The sequence below is a fragment of the Somniosus microcephalus genome, chromosome 4, assembly GCF_052327205.1.
Source record: "Somniosus microcephalus isolate GS21.2 chromosome 4, FLI_Smic_1.0, whole genome shotgun sequence".
Classification (NCBI taxonomy): Eukaryota; Metazoa; Chordata; class Chondrichthyes; order Squaliformes; family Somniosidae; genus Somniosus; species Somniosus microcephalus.
This window is the reverse complement of record NC_140990.1, coordinates 132,975,870-132,990,739: the sequence shown is the minus strand read 5'-3', so window position 1 is coordinate 132,990,739 and position 14,870 is coordinate 132,975,870.

The window sequence follows — 14,870 nt, the reverse complement described above, 5'->3', positions numbered from 1 at the left end:
GAACCACGGCAGAGACCCAGTGCTTCCTTTTGTCCCAGAAGAAGTCGACGAGCTTCTTCTGTATCTTGGCGACAAACACAGGGGGAGGGATCAAAGTGACGAACCGGTACCACAACATGGCGGCCACCAGTTGGTTTATGACCATCGCTCAACCCCTGTAGGACAACACTCGGAGCAATCCTGTCCAGCGTCCTAAGCGAGTGGTGACTTTGGCCTCCAACTCTTGCCAGTTCGCCGGCCAGGCGTCCTCGGCAGGGCTGAGGTAGACTCCCAAGTAGAGGAGGTGCGTGGTGCTCCAGGCGAAGGGCCTGAACTCCTCTGGCAGGGAGTCCACCCGCCACTGACCCACCAGGAGTCCAGAACATTTCTCCCAGTTGATCTTGGCGGAGGATGCGTCCGAGTAAATCTGCTGGCATTCCCGCATCCTCCGCAAGACAGCGGGATCCGTGACCGTGAGGAGCACATCATCGGCATAAGCCGAGAGGACCACCACCATGCCCGGCCCTTGCAGAGCCAGTCCCGTCAACCTCTTCCGCAAGAGGTGCAGGAAAGGCGCTACGCAAACGGCATATAACTGGCCGGACATGGGGCATCCCTGACGCACCCCCCTCCCGAAGCGAAGGGGCACCGCCAAGGACCCGTTAACTTTAATCAGACACTCCGCGGCAGCGTACAGAAGTCGGATCCGGGCGACAAAATGCGTCCCGAACCCAAATGCGCGCAGAGTCCCGAAGAGATACTCGTGATCCACCCTGTCGAACGCCTTCTCCTGATCCAGGGAAAGGAAGGTGACTGACAGACCAGCCCTCTGGGAATGGTGGACCAGGTCCCGGACCAGATGGATGTTATCATGGATGGTCCGGCCCGGGACCATGTAGGACTGGTCGGGGTGGATCATGTGGGCCAGCACGGCGCCTAGGCGAGCAGACATAGCCCTGGCAAAAATTTTATAGTCCGTGCTGAGGAGGGAGACCAGGCGCCAGTTTTTAAGGAGGCGGAGATCACCCCTCTTAGGCAGCAGGACAATAACCGCCCTGCGCCAAGAGAGGGGCATCTCCCCGGTCGCCAAACTTTCCCCCAGGACCCGCGCGTAGTCACCCCCCAAGACGTCCCAGAATGCCCTGTGGAACTCCACGGTCAGCCCGTCCAGCCCCGGGGACTTTCCCCTAGAGAGCTGGAGGAGGGCGCCGGTCAGCTCCTCCAGACTCAGAGGAGCTTCCAATTATTCGGCGTCCGCCAGGCCGACCTTCGGCAGGTCCTCCCAGAAAACTCCGCGCGCATCCTCGCTGGACGGATCCAGAGAGAACAGAGCCTCGTAATCGGCACCGGTCTCCGCACGGATTCCTTCCGGATCCGAGACCAAATATCCGTCGTCGGCCAGCAGCTCCAAGAGCTGCTTATGGACCCCCCGTCTTTTTTCCAGCGAGTAGAAGAAGGGGGAGCCGCGGTCCAGGTCCCGCAGGAACTGGATCCGTGACCTCACGTACGCGCCTTGGGACCCAACAAGCTGCAGGTCCTTCAGCGCGCCCTTCTTCTCTTCATACACAATCCGCAGGGCCGGGTCCTCGAAGACTTGACCGAGACGGGACTCCAGGTCGAGCACCTCCTTCTCCAACTGCCCGACCCGGGCCTCCCGCCTCTTGGTCGACCCCTTCGCATACTCCTGACAGAAGAGACGGATGTGAGCCTTGCCCACATCCCACCATAGCCTCAAGGAGGGGAAGCCCCCCCGCTTCCTTCTCCAGCCGGCCCAGAACCAACTAAACGAATCCCGGAACCGTGCGTTCTCCAGCAGCAAGTTGTCAAAGTGCCAATACGCGGACCCCCCCGTGCGCGCAGCGGGATGAGCTCCACCCACACCAGTTGGTGGTCCGTGCACAGCACCGGCCACATGGAAGCCGCCGGAACGCAGGAGACGTATGCCCGGGAAATGTAGAGGCGGTCGATTCTGGACGCTCCTCTCCCAGACCTCACGCAAGTGAAGGCGCTGGAGTCGGGATGGAGATTTCGTCAGACGTCCACCAAGTCGAGGGACCCGACCAGGTCCCTCAACTTCTCCATCGCCGCCGGGCATGGCAGGGTGCCCTTGCGGTCCCTCGCCTTGAGGGTACAATTAAAATCCCCCCCGAGGATGACGCACTCGCCCGCGTCGATGGAGCCCAGAAGAGTGGACACTTCTTCAAAGAAGCGCGCTTGCTGTGCACCAGCCCCAGGGGCGTACACGTTCACTAGATGGCGCAGCACGCCCCCCAGGTGAACAGTGACCTGGAGCAACCGGCCCGGCATGAGCTCCTTGACCCCCAAGATCTCCGGCTGAAAATGCGGGGCCAGCAAGATAGCCACCCCACTGGAAGCACTGGAGAGGTGACTCATGCTGACCCCTCCTTGCCACTCCAGGAGCCACGTGGCCTCATCTCCTGGAACGGTGTGGGTTTCTTGCAGGAAGCACACCGCATACTACCCGTCCCGAAGGACTGAAAAGTTATTAAATCTGCGGCTAGCTTCCCTGCTGCCGTTGATGTTGAGGCTGGCTATGGTTATCTTCATTTCAGAAGCATAATTCACCCTCTACTTAAGACTAACGGGGGAAGGGAGAGGGCGGCCGTTGGTCAACCGCCGCTCCCTTAGCAGCCCAGTGAGGAACGACCGGAGCTGACGACGCCCGAGCGTGATTACGGTCGCGTCCACGCCCGTGGTTCTGACGGCGGCGTGGGCCGACCCGATGAGCAGCGCCAGTCCCGACCATCTTTCGAGGGCCAGCCGGGTCCTGTAATGACCCTGGCACGTGGCCACAAAGTCCCGGAGTTCCCCGATGGAAATGAGGTGGGTCCCGGCGAGGGGCGCGAGGTCATCCATCACCTGATCGGCGATGGATTCCCAGTCATCCTCCGCCCCCTCCACCGAGTCCCCGTCCTCCTCTGGGGGGTCGCCACCGGCGGCCGACCCGTCCGTCATGCAATGCGCAGTGGACGGCTCGGCCGCGACGGCCGGCCCCGCCTCCGCCCGGATCCCACCCCCAGGATCGGTGGCGGAGGATTCCTCCCTGGGCTCCTGTAGGGGCGCCGGGCCAGAAGACGGCGGCGGTCCGGAGCCCCCCTCCGCCCCATGCGCCAGAACGACCGGAGAGACCAGAAAATATGTAAAACCGAGCTCCTCCAAGTCGCCCGGCGCCGGAGACACAGACAGAGTGCCTTCCACTACCGCGCCACCGTCCTCCGACCCAGCAGAAGGGGTATTTCTTGTGAAATCCTCGACGAGGTCGAGCAGCACCTGGGAAATGTCCGGGCCGCTTTGGGCGAGCTCATCTTCCGCGAGCTCGCCCGACCCAGACTCCAGGCCGCCCGACTCGTCGAGTGGTAACGCCACCGAAAGGGAATCGATTGCATCTGCGGGTTGTTCCGTGACCCCCCCCATGGGCAGGGTCTCCTCCCCATCCCCGGGAGGCACGAGCTGGACAGACACCTCTGCCTCAGCCTCCCTAGGGACAGGCGACTCCTGCCGATCGCCCACGATGGTGACAGCGGTGGGGAGGGGCGCAGCACCCGCGGCAGGCGACGACTCCCCCAGTCTGGAGGGACATTCCTCCTCCTGGTCCTCCTCCTCGTCCTGGGGGTTGCACCTTCTTTTTAGAACGGAGGAATAGTGGGAGATCTCCATTTCCACAGGGGCCTCCCGCGCTCCCTCCGGTGGAGCAGGTTTGTCGGGTCCCCCGGGCCCGAGCCCGGCCACAGGTTTTCATGCTCCCACCTCGGCGGTCACGGCCACAGGCTCGGGCACGGGGTCCCCCCCGCTCTCGCCCTGCCTGATCAACTCAGCAATGCTTTCGGGTGACAGGGGCGCCAAGTCCAGGGGCACGCCCTCCCTGGGGTGGCCCACCCCACGGTGTTTATCTTTCCGCGCCCTCTTCCCGACCGGACGCACTTCCCCCCCCTCGCCGGAGGCCTGGATGGCATCGACCTCCGACGACGACCACACCTCGGTAGTATTTGTTTGGGGGGGCGCGGCCAGACCCGGGGGGAGGAGCGGCGGCAGCGCCAGCCTCGGCCATGCCAGATGACCTGGCGGCCTTGGAGGTGGGGCAGTTTTTTCGTATATGCCCCACCTCCTTGCAGGCGTAGCACCGCACGCCATCCGTCGTCCAGAAGACGCGGTGAAGGGTCCCCTCGTGGAAGACCAAAAATACCCCGTCGGTCTCCCCCTCCCGCGCCAGCTGAACGAAGGCCTGGCGCCGGAAGGAGAAGACATGGCGAAGGCTGGCTTCCCGGAATCCGAGCGGGATCGGCGTGATCCCCGACCTCACCTCCCCAAGTTGGAGCAAGTGGGGGAGGAGGAGCTCACTCGAGATGTAGGGCGGGACGTTCGGTAATACGACCCTCTGCGCGGTGGCCTCTAGAGGGACCACCAGCAGGAAGGTCCCGCCCACGGTGAGCTCCTTGGTGATGACCAGGGCTGCCGCCCGCTCCGACTCCAGGAAGAACGCAGCCTTCCCGTACATTTTCGAGGCGGCGAGTATGGCTGGAGGGCCGACAACCCCAGCCATGGCCTTCACACATGCCTCGATGGTCATGTTGGGGTGGGTGTATCTCTTTACCCCAAGCTTCTTTGTTATAAGTCGGACCGGCGACGGGGCAGCAGCAGAAGCGGGTGCAGCCATGGCTTTGGCCATCGCTGCTGCGTAGGTCATTGCCGGCCCCGTCACCGCTGAAGATGTGCAAGCCATAATGGGGTGTTTTTCCAAGAGCCACACACACCCCAAGTCACAGGCCTGAAGGTGTTAAAAGGCCTCAGGTAGGTTTTTTTTGTTTTGAATCTTCCCTTGAGCAGAGGGAGCTGTTAAACTAGAGGCCCGCCTCTCCCCTTGATGGAAGTAATTGGGAGAGGGGCCTACTCCCCTCTGCTCAAATGGCAATTAGTTAGAAGTTTTAGAAAGAGGTGCCTCCTGAGAGACAGGAAGAGAGAAAGACAAAGAGAGGGAGGGGGGAGGGCGGGAAGGAGGGAGGCAGCAAAGGCAGGGTCCCCACTCAAGGTGGTATTTGGTGGGTGGGTGTCAGCAGGGTGCACTCCCCGATGGAAAAACAAAGTCTTATGCAGATGGTCTTCGGGCAGGGGGAGAAGATGTCTTCGCCTGTGTAGGCTGGAGAAAGTCCAGGCTCAGCCCCACACCAGGTCTTCTCAATGTAAGGGAAAAAGCTTCACCTGGGCAGCTCCAGCCGACCCAGGCCAGGCTTTCCGCCCCTCTTCTTTCCTCCCCCCGCCTAGAATACAAAGTCTTTAGGGGAATGCACATAAGACACCCACCTGCAGATGTTGAAGGATGCAGCTCCTCCCCTCCTTCCAAGTTGGAGCTGAGTGTTGTTCCTCTCCCCTCTCTCCCTCTCCTGGACTGGAGACAAATTTGGGGAGGCAGTGATGGAAGACCTCTCCAGTTGTAATGCGGGCCTCCTCTGTCCTCTCCTCCTCTCTCCCCAGGCACCTCGGTAGATGATGGTTGAAGTTGTAGATGGTAGGTTGCTGGTAGTGGTGGCCTGGGGTCACTCCTTCCCCTCCACTCCCAGGCCAAGGCGACAACACACTCTCCACTCAGCAGCTCAGCAGCAGCACAACCTGCTCTACAGAGAGCAAGGTCTGCAATGAGGTCCTGTGAGGGTGCCAGTCAGTTCCATCTGTAACCTCTAGATGGCACCTTCACTTGTTTGTTCTCTTTTGGTGGGCCAAATAAATTAAACAAGTAAACTGTTACTAAACCAGTAAAAAATCTTTAAATAAGCCTTAACAAATCAAATTAAAATTTGGTCGTTTAATCTAATTATGCTCTCCAGTCCCCACGGCACCCACCAGTCACGGAAATGCTCGAGCGCACCGGCGGACACAGCGTGCTCCATCTCCAGGGCCACCCGGGCGTGAACATGGCCACAGAAGAGAGGGAGGCAATCTGGCTGGATGACCCCCTCGACCGCCCGCTGCCTGGACCAATTGATTGCTTTTTTCGCCAGGCCCAGGGGCAGACCCACGAGGAGGTCCTCCAACCTGCCTGCTCCCCTCCGCACCGGGTGACCGTAGATCAAGAGCGTGGGACTGAAGTGCAACCAAAAATCGAGGAGCAGCCCCTTCAAATAATGGAAGAGGGGCTGCAACCTCACACATTGAACATAAACACGGAAAACGGACTCCTCCAGACCGCAGAACAAACAGGCGGTCTGGGTGTCCGTGAATCTATTTAACAATATATTGCACCGGACTGCTCCGTGCAACACCCTCCAGGCCAAGTCCCCAATAGAACAAGGGAGGACTCCCGCATAGAGAGCCCTCCATTGGGGACCTCCGCCTCCGCCGGAAGGCAAAATGGCATGCCACGGCGTGTCCGGACGGCAGGTGAAGATGACAAAGTGGAAGGTGTGCAGGAGCAGCCCGTACAGGAAACCCCTGCATGTGGAATGAAAAGACACGGAGGGCATCTCCTCGAGATGGATCGAGTTGTGAGGCGCCGGTACCCGAGGGGGGTTTCGGGGCAGGGCGCTGATAAGGAATTCCATCCGAATGGGGAAAGCTCAGACGGGATCGCCCCACGCACTTGAGCCGCCCCGATACACCTCGTGGCGCCGGGGTGCAGCGTCGCTTTCACCGCCTCGATGGCATCGACCGCGAGCCGGACGTTGTCCTAAGACATGCGCCGCACCAACTCCTCTGGCGCCATCCAGCCCGCTCCTCCGCCATCGAGTAGGTCCCCGATTCCAGTCACCCTGCCAGGCACAGCCCTGCATTCCGCCAGCCACCCGAACTCGTGGACGTGGAGGTGCGGATTCCTGAACAGCGGCTTCCGGAGGACAGCCGCCATTCCTGACGGGGGAGAGCTCCGCCTGGAGGCGACGTAGTTCCAAACACATAGCAGTTCCTGGTAGAAGACAGGCAGCTCCCGCAGGCTGTCACGCCTGCCGCCTACTTCCAAAAACAGGAGCTGCATGTCGTAGTTGAGGCCGTGCAGCTGGCGGAAAAAAATACGTCGCCAGCGCACACCATCTCAGAGGATTCTCGACGTACAGGTATCTCTGCAGCGTCTGAAGATGGAAAGTCACAGCCTGGGTGCGGAGGCACACCAACGCCTGACCGCCCTCCCTAAGCGGGAGACTCAGAACCGCGGCAGAGACCCAGTGCTTCCTTTTGTCCCAGAAGAAGTCGACGAGCTTCTTCTCTATCTTGGCGACAAACGCAGGGGGAGGGATCAAAGTGACGAACCGGTACCACAACATGGCGGCCACCAGTTGGTTTATGACCATCGCTCAACCCCTGTAGGACAACACTCGGAGCAATCCTGTCCAGCGGCCTAAGCGAGTGGTGACTTTGGCCTCCAACTCTTGCCAGTTCGCCGGCCAGGCGTCCTCGGCAGGGCTGAGGTAGACTCCCAAGTAGAGGAGGTGCGTGGTGCTCCAGGCGAAGGGCCTGAACTCCTCTGGCAGGGAGTCCACCCGCCACTGACCCACCAGGAGTCCAGAACATTTCTCCCAGTTGATCTTGGCGGAGGATGCGTCCGAGTAAATCTGTTGGTATTCCCGCATCCTCCGCAAGTCAGCGGGATCCGTGACCGTGAGGAGCACGTCATCGGTGTAAGCCGAGAGGACAACCTCCACGCCCGGCCCTTGCAGAGCCAGTCCCGTCAACCTCTTCCGCAAGAGGCGCAGGAAAGGCTCTACGCAAACGGCATATAACTGGCCAGACATGGGGCATCCCTGACACACCCCCCTCCTGAAGCGAAGGGGCGCCGTCAAGGACCCGTTAAATTTAATCAGACACTCCGCGGCAGCGTACAGAAGTTGGATCCGGGCGACAAAATGCGTCCCGAACCCGAATGCGCGCCGAATCACGAAGAGATACTCGTGATCCACCCTGTCGAACGCCTTCTCCTGATCCAGGGAAAGGAAGGCGACCGACAGGCCAGCCCTCTGGGAATGGTGGACCAGGTCCCGGACCAGATGGATGTTATCTTGGATGGTCCGGCCCAGGACCGTGTAGGACTGGTCGGGGTGGATCATGTGGGCCAGCACGGCGCCTAGGCGAGCAGACATAGCCCTGGCAAAAATTTTATAGTCCGTGCTGAGGAGGGAGACCGGGCGCCAGTTTTTAAGGAGGCGGAGATCACCCCTCTTAGGCAGCAGGACAATAACCGCCCTGTGCCAGGAGAGGGGCATCTCCCCGGTCGCCGAACTATCCCCCAGGACCCGCGCGTAGTCGCCCCCCAAGATGTCCCAGAATGCCATGTGGAACTCCACAGTCAGCCCGTCTGGCTCCGGTGACTTTCCCCGAGAGAGCTGGCGGAGGGCGCCGGTCAGCTCCTCCAGACTCAGAGGAGCGTCCAATTTTTTGGCGTCCTCCAGGCCGACCTTCGGCAGGTCCTCCCACAAAACTCCGCGCGCATCCTCGCTGGGCGGATCCGGAGAGAACAGAGCCCCGTAATAGGTGCGGGTCTCCGCGTGGATTCCGTCCGGATCCGAGACCAGAGATCTGTCGTCGGCCAGCAGCTCCAAGAGCTGCTTACGGACCCCCCGTCTTTTTTCCAGCGAGTAGAAGAAGGGGGAGCCGCGGTCCAGGTCCCGCAGGAACTGGATCCGCGACCTCACGTACGCGCCTCGGGACCCGACAAGCTGCAGGTCCTTCAGCGCGCCCTTCTTCTCTTCGTACACCATCCGCAGGGCCGGGTCCTCGAAGACTTGACCGAGACGGGACTCCAGGTCGAGCACCTCCATCTCCAACTGCCTGACCCGGGCCTCCCGCCTCTTGGTCGACCCCTTCGCGTACTCCTGACAGCAGAGATGGATGTGAGCCTTGCCCACATCCCACCATAGCCTCAAGGAGGGGAAGCCCCCCCGCTTCCTTCTCCAGCCGGCCCAGAACCGACTAAACGAATCCCGGAACCGTGCATCCTCCAGCAGCAGGTTGTTAAAGTGCCAATACGCAGACACCCCCCGTGCGCGCAGCAGAACGAGCTCCACCCACACCAGGTGGTGGTCCGTGCATGGCACCGGCCGCATGGAAGCCACCGGAACGCAGGAGATGTATGCCCGGGAAATGTAGAGGCGGTCGATTCTGGACACTCCTCTCCCAGACCTCACGCAAGTGAAGGCGCTGGAGTCGGGATGGAGATTTCGCCAGACGTCCACCAAGTCGAGGGACCCGACCATGTCCCTCAACTTCTGCATCACCGCCGGGCATGGCAGGGTGCCCGTGCGGTCCCTCGCCTCGAGGGTACAATTAAAATCCCCCCCGAGGATGAAGCACTCGCCCGCGTCGATGGAGCCCAGAAGAGTGGACACTTCTTCAAAGAAGCGTGCTTGCTGCGCACCGGCCCCAGGGGCGTACATGTTCACTAGATGGAGCGGCACGCCCCCCAGCCGAACAGTGACCTGGAGCAAGCAGCCCGGCACGAGCTCCTTGACCCCCAAGATCTCCGGCTGAAAATGCGGGGCCAGCAAGATAGCCACCCCAGTGGAAGCACTGGAGAGGTGACTCATGCTGACCCCTCCTTGCCACTCCAGAAGCCACGTGGCCTCGTCTCCCGGAACGGTGAGGGTTACTTGCAGGAAGCACACCGCATACTTCCCGTCCCGAAGGACTGAAAAGTTATTAAATCTGCGGCTAGCTTCCCTGCTGCCATTGATGTTGAGGCTGGCTATGGTTATCTTCATTTCAGAAGCATAATTCACCCTCAACTTAAGACTAACGGGGGAAGGGAGAGGGCGGCCGCTAGTCAACCGCACTCCCTTAGCAGCCCAGTGAGGAACGACCGGAGCTGACGCCGCCCGAGCTAGCTTACGGCCGCGTCAGCACCCGTGGTTCTGACGGCGGCGCGGGCCGACCCGATGAGCAGCGCCAGTCCCGACCATCTCGTGAGGGCCAGTCGGGTCCTGTGACGACCCTGGCATGTGGCCACAAAGTCCCGGAGTTCCCCGATGGGAATGAGGTGGGTCCCGGCGAGGGGCACGAGGTCATCCATCGCCTGATTGGCGATGGATTCCCAGTCGACCTCCGCCCCCTCCACCGAGTCCCCGTCCTCCTCTGGGGGGTTGCCACCAGCGGCTGATCCATCCGTCACGCAATGCGCAGTGAACGGCTCGGCCGCGACGGCCGGCCCCGTCTCTGCCTGGATCCCACCCCCAGGGTTGATGGTGGAGGATTCCCCCCTGGGCTCCTGTAGGGGCGCCGGGCCAGAAGACGGGCGCGGTTCGGAGCCCCCCTCCGCCCCAGGCGCCGGAATGACCGGAGAGACCGGAGAGACCGGAGAATATGTAAAACCGAGCTCCTCCAAGTCGCCCGGCACCGGAGACACAGACAGAGGGCCTTCCCCTACCGCGCCACCGTCCTCCGACCCAGCAGAAGGGGTATTTCTTGTGAAATCCTCGACGAGGTCGAGCAGCACCTGGGAAATGTCCGGGCCGCTTTGGGTGAGCTCATCTTCCGCGAGTTCGCCCGACCCAGGCTCCAGGCCGCCCGACTCATCGAGGTGTAACGCCACCGAAAGGGGATCGATTACATCCGCGGGTTGTTCTGCGACCCCCGCCACGGGCAGGGTCTCGTCCCCATCCCCGGGAGGCACAAGCTGGACAGACACCTCTGCCTCAGCCTCCCTAGGGACAGGCGAACCCTGCCGATCGCCCACGATGGTGACAGCGGTGGGGAGGGGCGCAGCACCCGTGGCAGGCAACGACTCCCCCTGTCCGGAGGGACCTTCCTCCTCCTGGTCCTCCTCCTCGTCCTGGGGGTCACACCTTCTTTTTAGAGCGGAGGGATAGTGGGAGAACTCCATTTCCGCAGGGGCCTCCTCCGCTCCCTCCAGTGGAGCAGGTTTGTCGGGTCCCCCGGGCTCGAGCCCGGCAGCAGGTTTTGATGCTCCCGCCTCGGCCCGCGGCCACAGGCTCGGGCACGGGGTCCCCTCAACTCACGACCTCCCTTATCAACTCGGCGATGCTTTCGAGTGACAGGGGCGCCAAGTCCAGGGGCACGCCTGCCACGGGGGGACCCACCCCATGGTGTCTGTTTTTCCGCACCCTCTTCCCGACCGGACGCACTTCCTCCCCCTCGCCGGAGGCCTGGATGGCATCGACCTCCGACGACGACCACACCTCGGTAGTATATGTTTGCGGGGGGCGCGACCAGACCCGGGGGGAGGAGCGGCGGCGGCGCCAGCCTCGGCCATGCCAGACGAGCTGGCGGCCTTGGAGGCGGGGCAATTTTTTCATATATGCCCCACCTCCTTGCAGGCATGGCACCGCACGCCGTCCGTCATCCAGAAGACGCGGTGAAGGGTCCCCTCGTGGAGGACCGAAAAAACCCCGTCGGTCTCCCCCTCCCCCGCCAGCTGAACGAAGGCCTGGCGCCGGAAGGAGAAGACATGGCGAAGCCTGGCTTCCAGGAATCCGAGCGGGATCGGCGTGATCCCCGACCTCACCTCCCCAAGTTGGAGCAAGTGGGGGAGGAGGAGCTCACTCGAGATGTAGGGCGGGACGTTCGATAATACGACCCTCTGCGTGGTGGCCTCCAGAGGGTCCACCAGCAGGAAGGTCCCACCCACGGTGAGCCCCTTGGTGATGGCCAGGGCCACCGCCTGCTCCGACTCCACGAAGAACACAGCCTTCCCGTACATTTTCGAGGCGGCGAGTATGGCTGGAGGGCCGACAACCCCAGCCACGGCCTTCACGCACGCCTCGATGGTCATGTTGGGGTGGGTGTAGCTCTTCACCCCAAGCTTCTATTTTATAAGTCGGAACGGCGACGGGGCAGCAGCAGAAGCGGGAGCAGCCATGGCTTTGGCCGTCACTGCTGCATATGTCATTGCCGGCCCCATCACCGCCGAAGATGTGCAAGCCGTAATGGGGTGGTTCTTTAAAGAGCTACACACACCCCAAGTCACAGGCCCTACGGTGTTAATGGCCTCGGTAAGGTAAAAAGTCTTCCCTTGAGCAGAGGGAGTTTAAAGTAACTGGCCCGCCTCTCCCCTTGATGGAATTAATTGGGAGAGGGGCCTTCCTTCCCTCTGCTCAAGTGGCAATTAATAGATTTAAAAGGAGGTGCCTTTTCAGAGAGGCAAAGAGAGGACAAAGAGAGAGAGAGAGAGGGGGGGTGGGAAGGAGGGGGGCCGCAAAGGCAGGGTCCCCACTCAAGGTGGTATTCGGTGGGTGGGTATCGGCAGGGTGCACTCCCCGATGGAAAAACAAAGTCTTATGCAGATGGTCTTCGGGCAGGGGGAGAAGATGTCTTCGCCTGGGTAGGCAGGAGAAAGCCCAGGCTCAGCCCCACACCAGGTCTTCTCAATGTAAGGGAAAAAGCTTCACCTGGGCAGCTCCAGCCGACCCAGGCCAGGCTTTCTGGCCCGTCTTCTTTCCTCCCCCCGCCTAGCATACAAAGTCTTTAGGGGAATGCACAAAAGACACCCACCTGCAGATGTTGAAGGATAAAGCTCCTCCCCTCCTTCCAAGTTGGAGCTGAGTGGTGTTCCTCTCCCCTCTCTCCCTCTCCTGGACTGGAGACAAATTTGGGGAGGCAGTGATGGAAGACCTCTCCAGTTGTAATGCGGGCCTCCTCTGTCCTCTCCTCCTCTCTCCCCAGGCACCTCGGTAGATGATGGTTGAAGTTGTAGATGGTAGGTTGCTGGTAGTGGTGGCCTGGGTTCACTCCTTCCCCTCCACTCCCAGGCCAAGGCGACCACACACTCTCCACTCAGCAGCTCAGCAGCAGCACAACCTGCTCTACAGAGAGCAAGGTCTGCAATGAGGTCCTGTGAGGGTGCCAGTCAGTTCCTTCTGTAACCTCTAGATGGCACCTTCACTTGTTTGTTGCTTGCTCTTTGTTAATTGTTGCTAGCCTCCTGTGTTAATTCTTAACGGCCTGTTAGCTGTCCAGAGGTTTCACCTGGTTTTCTTGGTATATAAGTTCTGTGGTTTGTTTCCTCTGTGCTCAGTCCTAACCGGGGAACCAGGGACTAGCCTTCGCTCTGTGGCTCCTGGCTTTGACTAGCTGGCTGCCATGGTTCTCGAGCTCTGTATTTCGAGATGTATCTAAGTCAGTGTTCTTGTTGTTCTTAGTCTTGATAAGGTCCTGGGCTGGACTAGCGTGTTGCCATGTTGGCGCTTGTCTTGAGCTCTGTATTGATAAGCCTGTTACCCCTGTGGCAGCCCCTCGTGATAGCTTGTCTCAAGTCTCATCTCGGCAAGCTGGTTGCGCTTGTGGTGAGCTTATCCCAGCTCAGTATGGACAAGTAGGTTGCCTCATGGAAGCTGTCCTGAGTTCCTATTCTTGACTAGCCGTTTTGTAACTTGTCTCGAGTTCTATGTATATTGTTGTGTTGCTTGTATGAATCGAGTTATGTGTGAATCTAGTAAAGTACCTTAAAGATTGTATACCTGCCTCTAGCCTGGTTTCTGCACTTGGGTCCAGAACCTACCTTGCCCGGAGAGCACGGCCCCGTATCTACACGGCCCCGTGGGTCCCACACCCGTGACATCTTCCTGACTCACACCACGTCCCATTCACCCATCATCCTAACTCACACCACGTCCCATTCACCCATCATCCTAACTCACACCAAGCCCCATTCAGCCATCATCCTAACTCACACCAAGACACATTAACACATCATCCTAACTCACACCACGTCCCATTCACCCATCATCCTAACTCACACGACGTCCCATTCACCCATCATCCTAACTCACACCAAGACCCATTAACACATCATCCTAACTCACACCAAGACCCAGTCACCCAACATCCTAACCGAAACCAAGCACATTCATCCATCATCCTAACTCACACCCAGTCCCATTCACACATCTTGCTAACTCACAGCAAGCCCGGTTCACCCATCATCCTAACTCACACCAAGCCCCAGTCACTGATCATCCTAACTCACACCAAGACTAATTCACCCATCATCCTAACTCACACCAAGGCACATTCACCCATCATCCTAACTCACAGCAAGACCCATTCACTAATCATCCTAACTCACACCAAGACGAATTCACTCATCATCCTAACCCACACCAAGCCCCATTCTCCCATCATCCTAACTCACACCGAGCCGCATTCACCCATCATCCTAAATCACGCCAAGACACATTCACCCATCATCCTAACTCACACCAAGCCTCATTCACCCATCATCCTAACTGACACCAAACCCCATTCACCCATCATCCTAACTCACACGAAGTCCCATTCACCCATCTTCCTAACTCCCACCACGAACCGCTCAACCATCATCCTATCACACATCAAGACCAATTCATTCGTCATCATAACTCACGCCAAGGCCCATTCACACATCAAACTAATTCACACCAAGACACATTCACCATCATCCTAACTCACAGCAAGACTCATTCACTCATCATCCTAACTCACACCAAGACTAATTCACCCATCACCCTAACTCACACCAAGCCCCGTTCAACCATCATCCTAACTCACGCCAAGTTCCATTCACTCACCATCCTAACTCACACCAAAACCATTCACTCATCATCCTAACTCACACCAAGAAACATTCACACATCATCCTACCTGACACCAAGTCCATTCACACATCATCCTAACTCGCACCAAGAACCATTCATCCATCATCCTAACTCAAAAAAGACCATTCACCCATCATCCTAACTCACACCAAGCCTCATTCACCAAAAATCCTAACTGACACCAAGCCCTATTAACCTATCATCCTAACTCACATCAAGCCCCATTCACCCATCTTCCTAACTCCCACCACACACCGCTCAATTATCATCCTATCTCACACCAAGACCCATTCACCATCATCCTAACTCACACCAAGACTCATTCACTCATCATCCTAACTTACACCAAGACCCATTCACTCATCA